This window comes from Pristiophorus japonicus, chromosome 9 (genome assembly GCF_044704955.1).
Source record: "Pristiophorus japonicus isolate sPriJap1 chromosome 9, sPriJap1.hap1, whole genome shotgun sequence".
In the NCBI taxonomy this organism is placed as follows: Eukaryota; Metazoa; Chordata; class Chondrichthyes; family Pristiophoridae; genus Pristiophorus; species Pristiophorus japonicus.
This window is the reverse complement of record NC_091985.1, coordinates 192,382,090-192,402,782: the sequence shown is the minus strand read 5'-3', so window position 1 is coordinate 192,402,782 and position 20,693 is coordinate 192,382,090. Positions and strand designations below refer to the sequence as shown.

Below are 20,693 nucleotides of genomic sequence, written 5' to 3'. Positions count from 1 at the left end.
GAACGTGGGACGACGCGAACGCGCAGCAACGCGAACCGCGGGGTGATATCAAAGTCAGTGCTGGTTTCAGTAAGTCTCCGTTTATTTTAAGTGTTTTAAATCGCGCGGCGACGCGAACCGCGGGGCGACGCAGGAGTCCGTGTTTATTTTAAGTGTTTCAAATCGCGCGGCGACGCGAACCGCGGAAGTCAGTGTTAGCTTTAGTAAAGTCTGTTTATTTTGAGTTTGTTCAAAGTCAGTGTTAGTTTCAGTAAAGTCCGTGTTTATTTTAAGTTTGTTCAAATCGCACGACGACGCGAACACGTAACGACACGGTAATACGAGGGGCAGCATGAAAATGGGTAATCAGTTGGATAAAACAACGGATGCGGATAGACCGCTACAAAAGTTCTGTGAGGAATTCCCTGAAAGAGCTGAAGACTTTAGAAAATTATCAGGAGCCCTGAACAAATTATTAGATGACCAGTGGTCTCCAGGTGGCACTAGAAGCGTAGAGGTAGCAAAAAAAGCACAGGGATTGTCAAAAATTAAAAGATGCATCACTTCTGTCAAGTTGGCAAATAAATGCTATTAAATTGGGACTCTCATTGAAAGAGGGAACACCTGTTAAAACTGGAAACGTCTTAAAAAAAAAAGAATGTGCGCACGAGAAACTTACTAAGAGATCCTCTGAGAAAGGGACCTCTGAGAAACGTATTGACCGACTACGTAGTCAAATGGCTGGCTTTGTGTTAACCGAGGCTGATGGTGAAATTAATGAGTGGTCACTGATTCAGCGCCCAACGGCACCTCCCGCACCCCCTGGCCCCTTGCTCCAGTCCTCTTCCCAACACCCTCCACCTTACACTCCGGCGAGAGGAGTTAAAAATAACCCCATACCACCAAAGCAACAAACCCAAACTGACTCCTCATCCTCTGATAGCGATTCGGATCCCCAGTTCACAAGCAATATAGCCGAAAGGACCAGATCTCACACTCGAAAGGGCAAAACTATATCTCGATATCACAGACAGTCCCGTAAATCTTCTAGTCAACCTACCAGTCCAAGTTGTGAAAGACATAGCAAACACCCCCGCCGATCGAGACGCAGAACTGTCAAGCAGTCAGACAGCTCCGAAACATCCTCCGACCTAGAAATGATTTTCAAGATCCCAAAGTCCCGACACCAATTCCCTGTCAGACCAATGCCAAACCCTGATGCACAACAAGCTGCAGACCACCCCACTATAGATGTCTATGTGATCTTCAAACAACTATTCCATTGCTCACGCTATCCGGACAAATGGAAAGGGCAGTTAGATATTATTGGCAGAAAAAGAAAGGGAGGGGGGAGGTACGCCCCCAACCCAGGTCAAGACTGAATACGTGACTAGAAAGGAAGAGCCATCTCGGGAGGAAGGACCAATAGAACCGCAGTGTTGCATACAGGATTGGATGGATAAGCAAGGATACGGTTATACTAAACAACCAAACGGCCCGAGCCCTGCTAATAAACCTCCCTATTGTCCCCGGCATGGTATGGGAAGAGGTCGGGGCTGGGAAAGACGAGATTGACTGTTTTAATTGTGGGCAGGAAGGACATTGGAATAAAAATTGCACCTACCGTCAGCATGGAAAAGGAAGAGGAGGAAGAAGAGGGGGGCAATGGGGGAGAGGAGGATCTTACACTAACTTCTCCCAGAACAACCCCTTTGGTCAATTGTCCCCCGATTGACTACGCAGCTTGATTGTGCAGGGATCCTCCCCGGACGATGAACCAATGATATTGTTAAAAATTCTGAATGAGTGGCAACCCTTTTTGATAGATACGGGAGTCTTCATGTCTTCTGTACAATCAAAGCTTAAACTCCCTGCCTCCACTGAAACACAGGGACTGTCAGGATTCCTGGGACAAGTCTCTACATTCCCGGTGTCAGAACCGGTTAAAATGGGTTACCAGGAAGAATCGGTGGAACATCGATTTGTTATCACTACCAATCTGGACTGTAACTTGATGGCTAGAGACCTCCTCTGCAAATTCCAGTTGCATTTGGAGTGTGGAGATGATGGGATTATTGTAAAACAGGGAACCCTTAAGCGGCAGTATAATACCACTAGAACCCCTCAGTGGTGGTCTCTGGACCTGCTGCAGGCACCCTATCACGTGACCCTAGCATACGATCCCAGTGGAAATGGGAAGACCTCTTCACTCCAGCAATCGATGTCCCCCATGCTCAGAGGCAGAGCAAAACCTCACCTTTGCTTGGGCCAGGCACCAGACAACAGACCAGTGCAGCACCTGAGGCACAGACCGTCCATCACGACTGCATGGCAATGATCCGACTGGAACGATCTAAAAATACCTTCCCAGCTCCAGTGGCAGGACTCCTGGGGAAGAAGATCAATTTCATAGGTACCCTTCCAGCGGTTGTGGCAGAATTGCGGGAGAGAAGGATCAAGCCAGTCGACCTCGACCTCGAGGACAGAGGCAAGATGGCGTTCCTGCTGCGTGGTTGAAAAAAGAGCCCCACCACACTAAAGATTTGGAAGTTATGGTGCGCCAGGCTATAGACGAGGCTGATCCTACCAGCCGGGATGTGCAAATTGTAAAACATGGCCGAACAGTCCAATTCCACGGGGACCCCGAGAAGGTCTTAACGACTCTGCAGCATCATACTGGCTCTGACATACCTGACTATGTGGATCCTCATGTGTGGGCAGAGGACACCTCCCAAGTGGGTTATACTCCCATTGATCCGATTGAGATCTCAGTGCAGGGCAATGTGGGCTGGCCCTCTATCCGACAGAACCCACTGAAATTACAGGCAATCCTAAGCTGACCTTTCGGCACTGTACTGCAGTTAATCCGGCCTGTTTTCTTACTGAACCGCCCCAAGATGAGGAAGAACCCAGTCATGATTGTTTATCTTTAATTTAAGAGGCCACATCAGTCAGGGAAGATTTAGTTGATGTACCAATGGAAGATCCAGACTGTATTATGTATGTTGACAGAAGTTCTTCTATTAATCCAGAAGGTACACGAATCTCAGGATACGCCATAGTAAAACAGGAGAATCAGGTCTTGGAATCTGCCGCTTTTGAAACTGCCTATTCTGCCCAACAAGCTGAACTATTCGCCCTCACCCGAGCCTGTATCTTGGTCAAAGTCAATATCTATACCGACTCTAGGTATGACTTTGGGGTGGCCCATGATTTCGGACAATTATGGAAAAATAGGGGATTCCTAACCTCACAGGGGAATGAGATATCCCATAAGCAACTAGTATCTGATTTGTTGCAAGCCCTCATGCTCCCCAAGCACATTGCCGTTGTTAAATGTACCGCCCACACCACCGGAAAATCCCCAGTTGATATAGGGAACCACTGTGCTGACAAAGAGGCTAAACAGGCCTCTCGTGACCAACAGATGGTAGTGCCCAAAATTATGAGTCAGACTAAAAATCCTGCGAAGGATAAGTTAGCCTTGGAAAAACCAATGCCAACCATCCAAGATATTATAAAAGCACAGGAGGACGCTCCTGAAAAAGATAAACTGTTGTGGAAATATTATGCATGTACTTATGACAATGTTTCTAAACTCTGGACCACTCCCGCGGAACAGACTTGCTTGTCTGACGAGTTGGCTCTATGAGTTATTGAATGTATGCATTTTGCTACTCATTGTGGAGCAAGGACCACGAGTGATACACTTTTGGCTACTTGGTGGCACCCTAGACTCCAGGCGCTCGCCCAGAACATCAGTAGTCGTTGCTTGGTTTGCCAGCAACATAATCCAGGGAAGGGAGTCCCCTGTGATTGGGGTAAAACGCCCCTACCCGAAGGTCCCTTTGAGACATTTCAGTTGGACTGCATTGAGTTGCAAAAAGTTCAGTGTTACAAATATGTGTTAGTAATAGTAGATGTGTTTAGCAGATGGATTGAAGCCTACCCTAACCTGGACAATAAGGCTCAAACTGTTGTTAAGGTGTTAATGAGGGAAATTGTTCCTAGATATGGTATCTCAGCTCGACTGATGACCACCTATGTTCTTTCTCTGACTCAGGCTCTGTGACTAGCTCACAACCAGGTTCGAGATGCTCACCTCGACCTCCCAGTTTTACCCGAATTGTCCCTCGTGGCACCAGGGAAGTATGGATTCGGAAGGTATTAGAGCCACAATGGGAGGAGCCTTTTCAGGTGTTACTCACTACCCCCACTGCAGCCAAGGTTGAGGGGAAAAGTGCCTGGGTTCACCTGCACCACTGCAAGCTCACCACCCTCTAACGAACCTATTTTACTGGTTATTCTAACTCCTGTTTCTGTTCCAGACTTCCTCTTCTCCATAGCTGAACAAGGCCGTTGGCATCCTAATTGTAACATGGACCAGTTTGAACTTTTACCCGTAGTGATAGACAGCCAGCTACACTGACGGTGACCTGAGAAGAGAGACAGGAAAACTGAACTCTTTTAATCAGCAAAATAATTGGACTATTTATCTGAATCCTGAGCCATAAGATGAAACTGTGTCTGTATAATAGTGTTGATATATGACAGTTTCGGCGCATGGGAGGGGAGACAGAGAAGAGAGCTCCATGTAAACACCTTTTTGTACATGTCTTATGATTATGCGCAAAATGGGAACTTTTCTAGATGTTGGGTGTGTTCACATTCCCTATACATTTCCCTATACATTCCAAAGGGGGAATTCCTTTGCGCCCTGTTCCACTGACTCTAACTGAGACTGTCAGATGGATTCAGAGCCAGACTATCACGAGAGGAGGGGGGCCAATACAAATACGAGAGAGGAAAGGCAGGTCAAAAGAGGGATCACGGAGATCAGGAGGAGTATCATACCGTTACCACATGAACGACCACGGGGAGGTCACCAAGTGGGAGAGTGCTGGAGACCCCATTAGTCAGACGTTCCAGGGATTGTACCAACCAACCTACGACCGTGGAAAGGAAACCCCATTCTTAGCCCTCGGGGATTGGGAGGCCAACCGGGGACATATGTCTAACCCGAAATGACACCAGTAACAAGGGACATATCATAGGGTACAGCAAATGCCCAAACAGTCTCAACATCACCACAGGTGCACGAGTCACCATCCTCTCTCACCTTCCGAGTAAAACAGGTGGAGGTTTGTGGGCCCAGTCCTGGGACCCGGAAGATGGACAGGGTCCTGTTATCTGGGATATGTGGTGCCATTTGTGCGGCAAGTACGTACCCTGGCGGAAGCACATGCCTCCAGCCGATACAAGCGAGCCATCACCCCCACCGACAAGTTCTTTGGGGTCATGATGTTCCCAATCAGGATAGGACGTCTCATGGATGAAGTACAGAACCTAGAGACGATATTGGAACAGATAACTAACAATACTGCTGAAGCTCTGGAGGGCATCACAGCTGAAATGGTAGCAATAAGGACCGTAGCATTACAAAACCGAATGGCCCTCAATTACCTGTTAGCTGAGAAAGGGGGAACGTGTGCCCTGATAGGATCTGAATGTTGCATTTACATTCCTGATAGTTCAGAAAACATAACCAATCTCGCTGATCACATCAGAAGGGAGGTGAAGAAGTTATCCACACCAGCAGAAGGATCTAGCTGGGTTGATTGGCTATCAGATGGATCTTGGAGATCCTATCTAATGCATGGAGCAATTATTCTCATCGTAGTAATAATTACCTGTTGTTTGATTGTTGGTTGCCTTAACCTTTGTTGTAAAGTAATGATGGCAAGGTTAGCAAACCCTCTTGTGGTCAAGGGCTCCCGAGTTATGATCCAACGAACTAAAGACCTACTCGACAATAACAACAATATGATTCAGAAAATAGAGTGTGAACGGATGAATGCGATACTCCTAGAATGATCCCAAGTGTTATCATGGAATGATAAAAGGGGGGAATGTGAATGTTTAAAAATGTATAGAGACATTGAAGTTGAGAATGTGGGAAAATATAGACAGTGAAATTGAACAAAGAATTCATGGAGGAATAGCCATGACATCTCAGACTCGAGACTGCAAAATGTTACAATACTAACACAGTTTAAAAAAAACCCACAGCTTGTAAAAAACCTCAAAGCCGTACTAACTCACATTGCTAACCTGAAACATTAACAGTAAGAGAATAATGGGCCTTTGTGTAAAATCAGACCATTCTTGGGTCAGCATGAGTGGACAAGGGAAAGAGGGATCAAAGAGGATAGGCTGAACTACGATGTCACTCTAATTGTATCTTGTTATCTTTTACCGAAAATGTATAACCGTCGTCCCTTTACAATGTAACGTCACTTTGTCCGTAGGAAGTGGGTGCGATCTATCAGAGTTGTATTCCTTCTGTCTGATAAAGTCCTCGATCGAGACTTGCTTTGAAATAAAAGCTTGCTTTGTTTAAGGCAGAAACGGTATTTGTTTCAGTAATTTTGCTGAACCAGATTGAGGGAAAAGATATAGAAGCAGAAAAACTTGGCAGAAGATAATTGCTGCATAAAAGTGCTGCAGGAACAGCGTCAAAAATCAGGAGTTCCGGAACGATCGTCCGGAATCCGGAAAATGTTCCGGAATCCAGACCAGTCACCACCCCCGCTCCACCGCCGACCTCTCCCCCACCCCCACCTCGGGCTGACCCTCCCCTCCCTACCTAACCTGGCCCCGGCGTTTCCAGATTTGGGACGTCGGAAAGACCTTCCTCATTCCGGAAATGCAGAACGGCCTCGGTCCTGAGGCTTCCAGATTTGCGACGCTGTACCTGTATAACACTGTACGTGTACAAGGGGAATACATGTCCTAATTTGTAGTTCTAAAGCTCTCTCCAATATTACACTGTGGGGTATCGCACAGTGCTCCCTGAACCTGGTGTACATCAGGCTGGGGGTGGAGGTATAACCAGCGGTGGCCGTGCCTTCAGCTGCATGGGCCCAAAGCTCTGGAACTCCCTCCCTGAACCTCTCTGCCCCTCTCTATCCTCCTTGCAGACGCTCCTTAAAACCTCCCTCTTTGACCAAGCTTCGGTCACCTGCCCTAATTTCTTCTTATGTGGCTCGGTGTCAAATTTATGTGTTTTATAACCCTGCTGTGAAGCGCCTTGGGACATTTTACTACGTTAAAGGCGCAATATAAATACAAGTTGCCGTTGTAGTTGAATAGTCACTCTGTGTGCGAGCACCATCGGAGCAGGCCCGGGAGCGGAAGGAGCAGCGTGGAGGCATACCACTGCAGGGAGCATCACGTGCTGCCGCAGGAGGGTGACGGCAGTGAAGGGGGGCATCACCAAGGTCCAGGGCGGTGATTGAAGATGGGCAGGTACAGCAGGAGCGGCGAGGTCGGGGCGAAGGAGCGGCGAGAGAATGTAGAGGGACGTGACCGGGGCCCAGGAGAGGTGTGAGTTCGGGGCCCAGAAGAGCCGAGGGCCCCAGGGGGCAGCACGGGCCCAGCCCACACTGCGATATGTGTGGGCGCACTAGGTCCGTGCAGCAGAGCTGGTCTCCAGTTAGTCCTGGTTAACCCTTGCCACTGGACCAAGACCCAGCTCTGTCAAGCTCATGTGGTGGCTGGTGTGTAACGGTCACCCCACGTTAAAAAAAACCCACCCACAGGCATCTTCCACCCTTCACGATGTAGTTTGGGATCTGGAATATTAGGTCCTTCATTGAAACACCTGTGATCTTTTTGACGTGGAAGCAAGTCATCCTCGATTCGAGGGACTGCCTACGATGATGACTCTCTATCCTCCTTTAAGATGCTCCTTAAAACCTCCCTCTTTGACCCAAGTTTTGATCACCTACCCTAATTCCTCCTGTGTCAAATGTATCTGTTTTGTCTTATAACCCTGCTGTGCAGCGCCTTGGGATGTGTTACGACGTTAAAGGCGCTGTATAAATACAAGTTGCCGTTGTAGTTGAATAGTCACTCTGGGTGCAGTTCCACACCTGTCCACCAGGGGGGGGGTGTTGTGTCAGCTCCCGCGACCTCTGGCCTCTGGTGGTCCAGCTGTGAATGTTTAAAAATGTATAGAGACATTGAAGTTGAGAACGTGGGAATTATATAGGGACAGTATAAGCTAACAAAGAATTCATGGAGGAATAGCCATGACATCTCAGTCTCGAGTCTGTGAAATGTTACAACACTAACACATATTGAAACAAAACCCACAGCTTGCAGAAAAACCTCAAGGTCTTATTAAATCATGTTATTAACCTGAAACATTAACAGAAGGTCTTTGTTTAAAATCAGACCATACTTAGGTCGGCTTATGAGTGGACAAAGGGAAAGAGGGATCAAAAGGGATAGGCTGAACTAGGATGTCACTCTAGCCCTATCTTGTTATCTTTTGCCGAAAATATATCACCGTCGTCCCTTTACAATGTAACGTCACTTTGTCCGTAGGAAGTGGGTGCGTTCGAACAGACTTGCATTCCTTCTGTCTGATAAAGTCCCAGATCGGGATTTGCTTTTTAAATAAAAGCTTGCTTTGTTTAAAGCACAAACGGTATTCGTTTCAGTAATTTTGCTGAACCAGATTGAGGTAAAAGAATCCAGAAATCAACATTTGGTGTCAGAAGTGGGATCTCAACGGACGACTGCCGAAAACTTGCGAATTAAGAGCCAGACTAGCCTTGGACGAGACGAGGGGAAAGTGGCCACTGGAGTGAGTATGATTTCAATACTGCTCCAGTTTCCCCCGGTTTCAAAAGTCTGAGGAAAGTTTAGCCACTCGCTGGTTCTCAGGTAGTGTCTGAACGAGATCCAGGACAATCTGGTGAATATCTTTCAAACTTAGAATAGGGATAGAGATAGGGAAATTGCGCGGTGACGCAAACCAAGCGGCGACTTGGAAAGATAGGTTATAGTTAGAGCTAGATAGGGATAGATGATCAATCATGGATCCAAAAATTAATAGGAAAGAAAAGAGACTCTTGTGAACGTCTGTTTAAATGAGAAATGCTTCTGTGATTTTTACTGTAAAAAAAAAAGCCGGGGAGTTGTGGTTTGTTTTATCTCAAACAGAATGAACCCTTCGTAGTGTTGTCCTGTATGTGGGAAGTTTAAGAGTGTGAACCTTATTGAATTACGTATATTCGGATGATAAGTTGGAGCCAGGAAATGCACAAAGGATAGGTTTGTTGAGTAAAAAAAAAAAGAAAAAATACATGGTCCCAGTGGTTTAAAAAAAAGGATTTAACATGCTCACTTACTTGTCGAAAGAAAACATTCAGAGAAGGCACAGCAAAACAACTGAGATGGATTCAAAAGGATTTAAAAAAATATATATTATATTAAATAACACAACCTTGAGGCTGGAACAATTGAGATAACGAAAAGCAGTCCACAGCCTACGTGCCAGACTTCTCTCTAGTTATGGAAAAGACAAAAAAAAAGTAACGTACTAAATAGGTGCTGAAAGAAAAAAAATTTTTCTGAGATTTTAAATTATGAGAAAAATTCCACTGCAGTCTAAAATAAAATCACTCCTGTCCAGTTGGCAGAAAAACTCCATTAAATTAGGGCTTTCATTGACTGATTGAATTTAAACTGTGCAGTGACGTGAAAGGATAGGGAAATTTGGAGACAAAGAAATTAAATAAGGCTCATAAGAAATCAAATTTAGAAAATTAGGCTCACAGGGAATTAAGTAAGGCTTATGGGGAATTAAATAGAGGATAGGTGTTCAAGTCAGGTGTGACGTCGACCTCGTATATCACTTGGCCCATCTAGGCACTGATTGAATTTAAATCCCGCAGCAACTCGAAAGGTAGGGCCGACGCGGACGCGCAGCGAGACGTGCGGCGGCGCGAGCGTGCGGCCGAGTGAAGGAGGGCTGACGCAGACGCACAGCAGCGTAAAACGCGTAGCGACGCGAGACGTGCGGCGGCGCGAGCGTGCGGCCGAGTGAACGTGGGCCGATGCAGACGCGCAGCAGCGTGGAACGCGTAGCGGTGCGGGACATGCAGCGGCGCGAGCGCGCGGCCGAGTGAACGTGGGACGACACGAATGCGCAGCAACGCGAACCGCGGGGTGATATCAAAGTCAGTGCTGGTTTCAGTAAGTCTCTGTTTATTTTAAGTGTTTTAAATCGCACGGCGACGCGAACCGCGGGGCGACGCGGGAGTCTGTTTATTTTAAGTGTTTTAAATCGCGCGGCGATGCGAACCGCGGGGCGACGTGGGAGTCTCTTGTTTATTTTAAGTGTTTTAAATCGCGCGGCGACGCGAACCGCGGGGCAACGCGGAAATCAGTGTTAAAATAAACAGACTTTACTAAAGCTAACACTGACTTCCGCGATTCGCGTCGCCGTGCGATTTGAAACACTTAAAATAAACAGACTTTACTAAAGTTAAGTGTTTCAAATCGCACGGCGACGCGAATCGCGGAAGTCAGTGTTAGCTTTAGTAAAGTCTGTTTATTTAGAGTTTGTTCAAAGTCAGTGTTAGTTTCAGTAAAGTCTGTGTTTATTTTAAGTTTGTTCAAATCGCACGACGACGTGAACGCGTAACGACATGGAAATACGAGGGGCAGCGTGAAAATGGGTAATCAGTTGGATTAAACAACGGATGCGGATAGTCCGCTACAAAAGTTATGTGAGGAATTCCCTGAAAGAGCTGAAGACTTCAGAAAATTATCAGGAGCCCTGAACAAATTATTAGGAGATGACCAGTGGCCTCTAGGTGGCACTAGAAGCGTAGAGGTAGCAAAAAAAGCACAGGGATTAATTTGGAGAAGGGGACGAGGAAAAGGGGACAAAAATGTAATTGCAACATGGCGACACTATTGTCAAAAATTAAAAGATGCGTCACTTCTGTCAAGTTGGCAAATAAATGCTATTAAATTAGGACTCTCATTGACAGAGGGAACACACGTCTTAAAAAAAGATCCTCTGGGACCTCTGAGAAAGGTATTGACCGACTACGTAGTCAAATGGCTGGCTTTGTGTTAACCGAGGCTGATGATGAAATTGATGAGTGGTCACTGACTCAGCGCCCAACGGCGCCTCCCGCACCCCCTGGCCTCTTGCTCCAGTCCTCTTCCCAACACCCTCCACCTTACACTCCGGCAAGAGGAGTTAAAAATAACCCCATACCACCAAAGCAACAAACCCAAACTGACTCCTCATCCTCTGATAGCGATTCGGATCCCCAGTTCACAAGCAATATAGCCGAAAGGACCAGATCTCACATTCGAAAGGGCAGAACTATATCTCAATTTCAGTTTATAATGCAGAATCAAGGAACTTGTGGGCCTTGGTAAAGCAAACCTTGAGCCCAACTGAACACACCCGATTTACTCATGATGCATTGTTGGTTGCTCACCCTAATGATATCCAGGATCGCCTCAACGCTATCTTCAATTCTCTCACCACGACCCTTCAGAAGCCCATCAGTATGGCCACAGTATTAGAAACTAAACCCAAGCGTGAAGAAACTGCCGATTGAAATATACGGGAGTCAATCAGGAGATAATGCCTTCACGGCAGGAGAGGATTCTCTTCAATTCTGCGCTATCCTACTTCAGTGCCTGCCCTATTCGGTTGCTCACGCTATCCGGACAAGAAAGGAAGAGCCGCCTCGGGTGGAAGGACCAAAACCCGACCCAAGGGGATACCAGATGGTATTGCGTGCCGGGTTGGGTGGATAAACAGGGATACGGTTATATCAAACACCCAAATGGCCCGGGCCCTGCTAATTACAGACCGCCCTACTGTCCCCGGCCTGGTATGGGAAGAGGTCGGGGCTGGTAAAGACGAGATGGATGCTTTATTTGTGGGCAAGAAGGACATTGGAATAGAAATTGTCCCTCCCGTCAGCACGAAAAAGGAAGAGGAGGAAGAGGAGGGGGGCAAGGGGGGGAAGAGGACGAGGATCTTACACTAACTTCTCCCAGAACAATCCCTTTGGCCAACCGTCCCCCGATTATTCGTATTGACTGCGCAGCTTGATTGTACAGGGACCCTCCCTGGACAACGAACTGATGATATTGTTAAAAATTCGGAATGAGTGGCAACCCTTCTTGATAGATACGGAGCCTTCATGTCTTCTGTACAATCAAAGCTTAAACTCCCTGCCTCCACTGAAACACTGGGACTGTCAGGATTCCTGGGACAAGTCTCTACATTTCCGGTGTCAGAACCGGTTAAAATGGGTTACCAGGAAGAATCGGTGGAACATCGATTTGTTATCACTACCAATCTGGACTGTAACTTGATGGCTAGAGACCTCCTCTGCAAATTCCAGTTGCATTTGGAGTATGGAGATGATGGGATTATTGTAAAACAGAGAACCCTTAAGCGGCAGTATTATACCACTAGAACCCCTCAGTGGTGGTCTCTGGACCTGCCGCAGGCACCCTATCACGTGACCCTAGCATACGATCCCAGTGGAAAGAATCAGGACCTGCAGAACTTTTATCAGGATCACAAAGGGGAAGTGAAGGGAATTCTATTAAGGGCTAGAGTGACTGGACCGGAAGGGAAGGCAGATTTTGTGGAAATGGATAAGAATCTGTGAAAACAGCCCCTAACAATGGCACCGCATATTGCTCGTGGAGTATTAGCCCTCACCATGCTAAAGATTTGGAAGTTATGGTACACAAGGCCATAGATGAGGCTGACCCTACCAGCCGGGATGTGCAAATCGTAAAACATGGCCGAACAGTCCTATTTCATGGGGACCCCGAGAAGGTCTTAACGACTTTGCAGCATCATACTGGCTCTGGCATACCTGACTATGTGGATCCTCATGTGTGGGCAGAGGACCTCTCCCAAGTGGGTTATACTCCCATTGATCCGATTGAGATCCCAGTGCAGGGCAATGTGGACTGGCCCTCTATCTGACAGAACCCACTGAAATCACAGGCAATCCTAAACTGACCTTTCGGCACTGTACTGCAATTAATCTGGCCTGTTTTCTTACTGAGCCACCCCAAGATGAGGAAGAACCCAGTCATGATTGTTTATCTTTAATTTAAGAGGCCACATCAGTCAGGGAAGATTTAGTTGATGTACCAATGGAAGATCCAGACTGTATTATGTATGTTGACGGAAGTTCTTCTATTAATCCAGAAGGTACACAAATCTCAGGACACGCCATAGTAAACCAGGAGAATCAGGTCTTGGAATCTGCCGCTTTTGAAACCGCCTATTCTGCCCAAGAAGCTGAACTATTCGCCCTCACCCGAGCCTGTATCTTGGCCAAAGACCTCAAAGTCAATATCTATACCGACTCTAGGTATGCCTTTGGAGTGGCCCATGATCTGATTTGTTGCAAGCCCTCATGCTCCCCAAGCACATTGCCGTTGTTAAATGTACCACCCACACCACCGGAAAATCCCCGGTTGATATAGGGAACCACTGTGCTGACAAAGAGGCTAAACAGGCCTCTCGTGACCAACAGATGGTAGTGCCCAAAATTATGAGTCAGACTAAAAATCCTGCGAAGGATAAGTTAGCCTCGGAAAAACCAATGCCAACCATCCAAGATGTTATAAAAGCACAGGAGGACGCTCCTGAAACAGATAAGCTGTTGTGGAAATATTATGGATGTACTTATGACAATGTCTCTAAACTCTGGACCACTCCCGCGGAACAGACTTGCATGTCTGACGAGTTGGCTCTATGGGTTATTGATTGTATGCATTTTGCTACTCATTGTGGAGCAAGAACCACGAGTGATACACTTTTGGCTACTTGGTGGCACCCTAGACTCCAGGCGCTCGCCCAGAACATCAGTAGTCGTTGCCTGGTTTGCCAGCAACATAATCCAGGGAAGGGAGTCCCCTGTGATTGGGGTAAAACGCCCCTACCTGACGGTTGCTTTGAGACATTTCAGTTGGACTACATTGAGTTGCAAAAAGTTCAGTGTTACAAATATGTGTTAGTAATAGTAGATGTGTTTAGCAGATGAATTGAAGCCTACCCTACCCTGGACAATAAAGCTCAAACTGTTGTTAAGGTGTTAATGAGGGAAATTGTTCCTAGATATGGTATCTCAGCTCGACTGATGACCACCTATGTTCTTTCTCTGACTCAGGCTCTGTGACTAGCTCACAACCAGGTTCAAGATGCTCACCTCGATCTCCCAGTTTTACCCGAATTGTCCCTCGTGGCACCAGGGAAGTATGGATTCGGAAGGGATTAGAGCCACAATGGGAGGGGCCTTTTCAGGTGTTACTCACTACCCCCACTGCAGCCAAGGTTGAGGGGAAAAGTGCCTGGGTTCACCTGCACCACTGCAAGCTCACCACCCTCTAACGAACCTATTTTACTGGTTATTCTAACTCCTGTTTCTGTTCCAGACTTCCTCTTCTCCATAGCTGAACAAGGCCGTTGACATCCTAATTGGAACGTGGACCAGTTTGAACTTTTACCCGTAGTGATAGACAGCCAGCTACACCGACGGTGACCTGAGAAGAGAGATGGGAGAACCGAACTCTTTTAATCAGCAAAATAATTGGACTATTTATCTGAATCCTGAGCCATAAGATGAAACTGTCTGTATGCCGCAGTCTGTATAATAGTGTTGATATATGACAGTTTCGGAGGGGGGACAGAGACTAGAGCTCCATGTAAACACCTTTTTGTACATGTCTTATGTTTATGCGCAAAATGGGAACTTTTCTAGATGTTGGGTGTGTTCACATTCCCTATACATTCCAAAGGGGGAATTCCACTGACCCTAACTGAGACTGTCAGATGGATTCAGAGCCAAACTATCACGAGAGGAGAGGGGCCAATACAATACTGCTGAAGCTCTGGAGGGCATCACAGCTGAAATGGTAGCAATAAGGACCGTAGCATTACAAAACCTAATGGCCCTCAATTACCTGTTAGCTGAGAAAGGGGGAACGTGTGCCCTGATAGGATCTGAATGTTGCAATTACATTCCTGATAGTTCAGAAAACATAACCAATCTCGAAGAAGTTATCCACACCAACAGAAGGATCTAGCTGGTTTGATGATGGCAAGGTTAGCAAAACCTCTTGTGGTCAAGGGCTCCCGAGTTAAGATCCAACGAACTAAAGAACTACTCGACACTAACAACAATATGATTCAGGAAATAGAGTGTGAACGGATGAATGCGATACTCCTAGAATGATCCTAAGAGTTATCATGGAATGATAAAAGGGGGGAATGTGAATGTTTAAAAATGTATAGAGACATTGAAGTTGAGAATGTGGGAATTGTATAGGGACAGTATAAGCTAACAAAGAATTCATGGAGGAATAGCCATGACATCTCAGACTCGAAACTGCGAAATGTTACAACACTAACATGTATTGAAACAAAACCCACAGCTTGCAGAAAAACCTCAAGGTCTTATTAAATCATGTTATTAATCTGAAACATTAACAGAAGGTCTTTGTTTAAAATCAGACCATACTTAGGTCAGCTTATGAGTGGACAAAGGGAAAGAGGGATCTAAGAGGATAGGCTGAACTAGGATGTCACTCTAGCCCTATCTTGTTATCTTTTGCCGAAAATGTATAACCGTCGTCCCTTTACAATGTAACGTCACTTTGTCCGTAGGAAGTGGGTGCGTTCGAACAGACTTGCATTCCTTCTGTCTGATAAAGTCCCCGATCGGGATTTGCTTTTTAAATAAAAGCTTGCTTTGTTTAAAGCACAAACGGTATTCGTTTCAGTAATTTTGCTGAACCAGATTGAGGTAAAAGAATCCAGGAATCAACACAGCGACAACATAGAAAATAGGTGCAGGAGTAGGCCATTCGGTCCTTCGAGCCTGCACCACCATTCAATGAGTTCATGGCTGAACATACAACTTCAGTACCCCATTCCTGCTTTCTCGCCATACCCCTTGATCCCCCTAGTCGTAAGGACTACATCTAACTCCTTTTTGAATATATTTAGTGAATTGGCCTCAACAACTTTCTGTGGTAGAGAATTCCACAGGTTCACCACTCTCTGGGTGAAGAAGTTTCTCCTCATCTCGGTCCTAAATGGCTTACCCCTTATCCTTAGACTGTGACCCCTGGTTCTGGACTTCCTCAACATTGGGAACATTCTTCCTGCATCTAACCTGTCTAAACCCGTCAGAATTTTAAACGTTTCTATGAGATCCCCTCTCATTCTTCTGAACTCCAGTGAATACAAGCCCAGTTGATCCAGTCTTTCTTGATATATCAGTCCCGCCATCCCAGGAATCAGTCTGGTGAACCTTCGCTGCACGCCCTCAATAGCAAGAATGTCCTTCAAGTTAGGAGACCAAAACTGTACACAATACTCCAGGTGTGGCCTCACCAAGGCCCTGTACAACTGTAGCAACACCTCCCTGCCCCTGTATTCAAATCCCCTCGCTATGAAGGCCAACATGCCATTTGCCTTCTTCACCGCCTGCTGTACCTGCATGCCAACCTTCAATGACTGATGTACCATGACACCCAGGTCTTGTTGCACCTCCCCTTTTCCTAATCTGGCACCATTCAGATAATAGTCTGTCTCTCTGTTTTTACCACCAAAGTGGATAACCTCACATTTATCCACATTATACTTCATCTGCCATGCATTTGCCCACTCACCTAACCAAGTCGCTCTGCAGCCTCATAGCATCCTCCTCGCAGCTCACACTGCCACCCAACTTAGTGTCATCTGCAAATTTGGAGATACTACATTTAATCCCCTCATCTAAATCATTAATGTACAATGTAAACAGCTGGGGCCCCAGCACAGAACCTTGCGGTACCCCACTAGTCACTGCCTGCCATTCTGAAAAGTCCCCATTTACTCCTACTCTTTGCTTCCTGTCTGACAACCAGTTCTCAATCCATGTCAGCACACTACCCCCAATCCCATGTGCTTTAACTTTGCACATTAATCTCTTGTGTGGGACCTTGTCGAAAGCCTTCTGAAAGTCCAAATATACCACATCAACTGGTTCTCCTTTGTCCACTCTACTGGAAACATCCTCAAAAAATGCCAGAAGATTTGTCAAGCATGATTTCCCATTCACAAATCCATGCTGACTTGGACCTATCATGTCACCTCTTTCCAAATGCGCTGCTATGACATCCTTAATAATTGATTCCATCATTTTACCCACTACCGATGTAAGGCTGACCGGTCTATAATTCCCTGTTTTCTCTCTCCCTCCTTTTATAAAAAGTGGGGTTACCCTCGAGTGAGCGAGAGACAGAGAGGGAGAGTGACAGAGAGTGAGAGAAATAGAGGGAAACCCAGAGAGAGAGACAGAAAGAGCGAGAGAGAGAGAGAGAGACAGAGATGGAGAGATAGACAGAGAGAGAGAGATAGCGAAAGGGAGGGAAAGACAGATAGAGATAGAGAGAGAGTCAGAGGGAGGGAAACAGAGAGAGAGACAGAGCGAGAGGGGGAAAGATGGAGAGCGAAACAGAGAGTGAGAGAGAGAGACAGAAAGAGATCGACAGATAGATAGAGAGCGAGAAAAAGAGATAGGCAGGGAGATAGAGAGAGACAGAATTATAGAGACATACAGGGAGAGAGAGACGGAGGGCGGGGGGACTCCCTGCCTCTCTACCTCCGAGCCGGGGCGGCCTTCCGCGAGAGGTGGGCGGCGGAGGGAGTGGAGTGCCTCAGCCTCACCCTCAGCGGGATGTTCATTCGATTACCAAAAGTGAATGTGTTGATGGTGTTGGTTTTAGAACCCCCCCTCCCCTTTAATCAAACTTGTATTAAAGTTTGCCATCTCATTTACCCCTTTAATAAGGCGGCAATTAGATTTTACCAAAATAGTTGAGGGCGGACCGAAAAGGATGAAGCCCCCTCCCCCACCCCAGACCCAACGCGCATGCACTCCCTCTCCCCCCGCGCAGCGCGGGTGCGGACCGAAAAGGATGGACACCGCCCAGCCCCATCGCGCATGCGCTCCCGCCCCCGCGCAGCGCGGACCGAAAAGGATGAAACCACCGCCCCCTACCCCGACCCAACGCGCAGGCGCTCTCGCTCCTCCCTCCCTCCCTTGCTGTGCGGTTGCGCGGACCCAGCTTATTGGCGGTCCCCACCGACGTACCTTTCTCTCACGCCCTCATCCTTCTCCGCCGCACACTCAGCCGTCCCGCCTCTCGCTCTCCGGCCGGGGGAATGGCGGCAGGTTTGAATAAAAAGCGGCGCCTCGCGGTCCCTCAACCGCCACCAGCGCCCCGCCCCCCCCCCCTCTCGCTCTGCGGCTCGGGGCCAGGCCGCATGCGCACACCGTCTGCCCGTTTCGGGAATGACGCGGGGCCGCCGCCCGCGCGCCTCCTTCCTGACGTCACAAGCGGCCAGGGGAGCGGGAGCGGGCCCCCCCGTCGAGGTGCTGGGCCAGGCCGCATGCGCACACCGCTTGCCCGCTTTGAGAGTGGCATTGGGGCGTGGCCACCCGCAGCTTCAGCTCTCTCGGACGTCACAACCGGCAAGGGGGCGGACTGCTGGAAGTCACGTGGAGCGCGGGTGCCGCGCATGCTGCATGCGCACAAGCTGCGGGAGTGGGCGGGGTTAGGAGGCCGGCACCGGCGTCGTCTGTGGTGTCACAATGGTCAAGTGTTTATGGCGTCACAATGGTCAGTGTGATCAGTGTCTGTGACGTCACAATAGTCAGTGTGATCAGTGTCTGGCGTCTCAATGGTCAGTGTTTATGGCGTCTCAATGGTCAGTGTGATCAGTGTCTGTGGCGTCACAATAGTCAGTGTTTATGGCGTCACAATGGTCAGTGTTAATTTTGTCTGCCACTTTGAACCTGAACCATTCACTTCCATTTCCACTTCTGCTTTTTCGTTTCTCTCTATCCCCACCCCCACCCCCCTGACCAGTCCCTCCTGTCGCCATGCCGCCTTTCATCTCTTCTCTCTCGGATACTCTGTCCTCCCACATCCCTACCCCAGCCCTTCATTTGTCTTCGACCTTCCGACTCTCCTGCCGCCGTCCCTGGCTTGACTCCCTCTAGGATAAGTCTGCAGTAATTTACCGAAATTCCCTGGACTCCGGGGAGGTCCCGGCAGATTGGAAAACCGCAAATGTAACGCCCCTATTTAAAAAAGGAGGCAGACAAAAAGCAGGAAACTGCAGACCAGTTAGCCTAACATCTGTGGTTGGGAAAATGTTGGGGTCCATTATTAAAGAAGCAGTAGCAGGACATTTGGAAAAGCAAAATTCAGTCAGGCAGAGTCAGCATGGATTTATGAAGGGGAAGTCATGTTTGACAAATTTGCTGGAGTTCTTTGAGGATGTAACGAACAGGGTGGATAAAGGGGAACCAGTGGATGTGGTGTATTTGGATTTCCAGAAGGCATTTGACAAGGTGCCACATAAAAGGTTACTGCACAAGATAAAAGTTCACGGGGTCGGGGGTAATATATTAGCATGGATAGAGGATTGGCTAACTAACAGAAAACAGAGAGTCGGGATAAATGGTTCATTCCCTGGTTGGCAACCAGTAACTAGTGGGATGCCGCAGGGATCAGTGCTGGGACCCCAACTATTTACAATCTATATTAACGACTTGGAAGAAGGGACTGAGTGTAACGTAGCCAAGTTTGCTGACGATACAAAGATGGGAGGAAAAGCAATATGTGAGGAGGACACAAAAATATGCAAAGGACATAGACAGGCTAAGTGAGTGGGCAAAAATTTGGCAGATGGAGTATAATGTTGGAAAGTGTGAGGTCATGCACTTTGGCAGAAAAAAAAATCAAAGAGCACGTTATTATTTAAATGGAGAAAGATTGCAAAGTGCTGCAGTACAGCAGGACCTGGGGGTACTTGTGCATGAAACACAAAAGGATAGTATGCAGGTACAGCAAGTGATCAGGAAGGCCAATGGTATCTTGGTCTTTATTGCAAAGGGGATGGAGTATAAAAGCAGGGAAGTCTTGCTACAGCTATACAGGTTATTGGTGAGGCCACACCTGGAATACTGTGTGCAGTTTTGGTTTTCATATTTACGAAAGGATATACTTGCTTTGGAGGCAGTTCAGAGAAGGTTCACGAGGTTGATTCTGGAGATGAGGGGGATGACTTATGAGGAAAGGTTGAGTAGGTTGGGCCTCTATTCATTGGAATTCAGGTGATCTTATCGGAACGTATAAGATTATGAGGGGGCTTGACAAGGTGGATGCAGAGAGGATGTTTCCACTGATGGGGGAGACTAGAACTAGAGGGCATGAATAAGGGGCCGCCCATTTAAAGCTGAGATGATGAAAAATGTCTTCTCTGAGGGTTGTAAATCTGTGAAATTCGCTGTCTCAGAGAGCTGTGGAGGCTGGGTCATTGAATATATTTAAGACAGAAATAGGCAGTTTCTTAACCGATAAGGAAGTAAGGGGTTATGGGGAGCGGGTGGAGAAGTGGAGCTGAGTCCATGATCGAATCAGCCATGATCTTATTAAATGGCAGAGCAGGCTCGAGGGGCCGTATGGCCCACTCCTGCTCCTATTTCTTATGTTCTTATGTTCCCTCTGTGCCTCTCTTGGCATCCGCCAAAGGGCCCACTGTGGCGCTCATCTCTGTCTGCTCACGAGCAGCAACCCCAACTGTCCCATCCTACTCTCTCACTGACCTTACCGCCCAGCTTGCCCAGGAAGGGCTAACCTCGCCAATCTCCTCCCCGTCCAACTCATCCCTCCCAAGCACTGACCCTGTGTATGCTGGCAGTGGATCAGCCATCGCCAATCCTCTCCGCATCTCCTATAGAATGTCCGTTCACTTGTGAACGAGGCCGTTGCCATCAATGAGCTTATCGTGGATGATC

At 47.5% G+C, this 20,693-nt stretch overlaps 1 protein-coding gene across 2 annotated transcripts in view; it reads right to left on the bottom strand.

The window, feature by feature from the left end:
* Positions 1-18,265, bottom strand: part of LOC139272803 (membrane-spanning 4-domains subfamily A member 12-like) — a 76,278-nt gene extending 58,013 nt beyond the window's left edge. Inside the window, exon 1 of one of the 2 annotated variants that reach the window (XM_070888910.1) lies at positions 17,979-18,265. The gene's annotated coding sequence lies outside the window, so the exon portion shown is untranslated. Of the gene's footprint in view, positions 1-16,512; positions 16,535-17,978 lie in introns of those variants that run through there. The other variant, XM_070888911.1, reaches the window with a different exon arrangement.
* Positions 18,266-20,693: the final 2,428 nt, after the last annotated feature.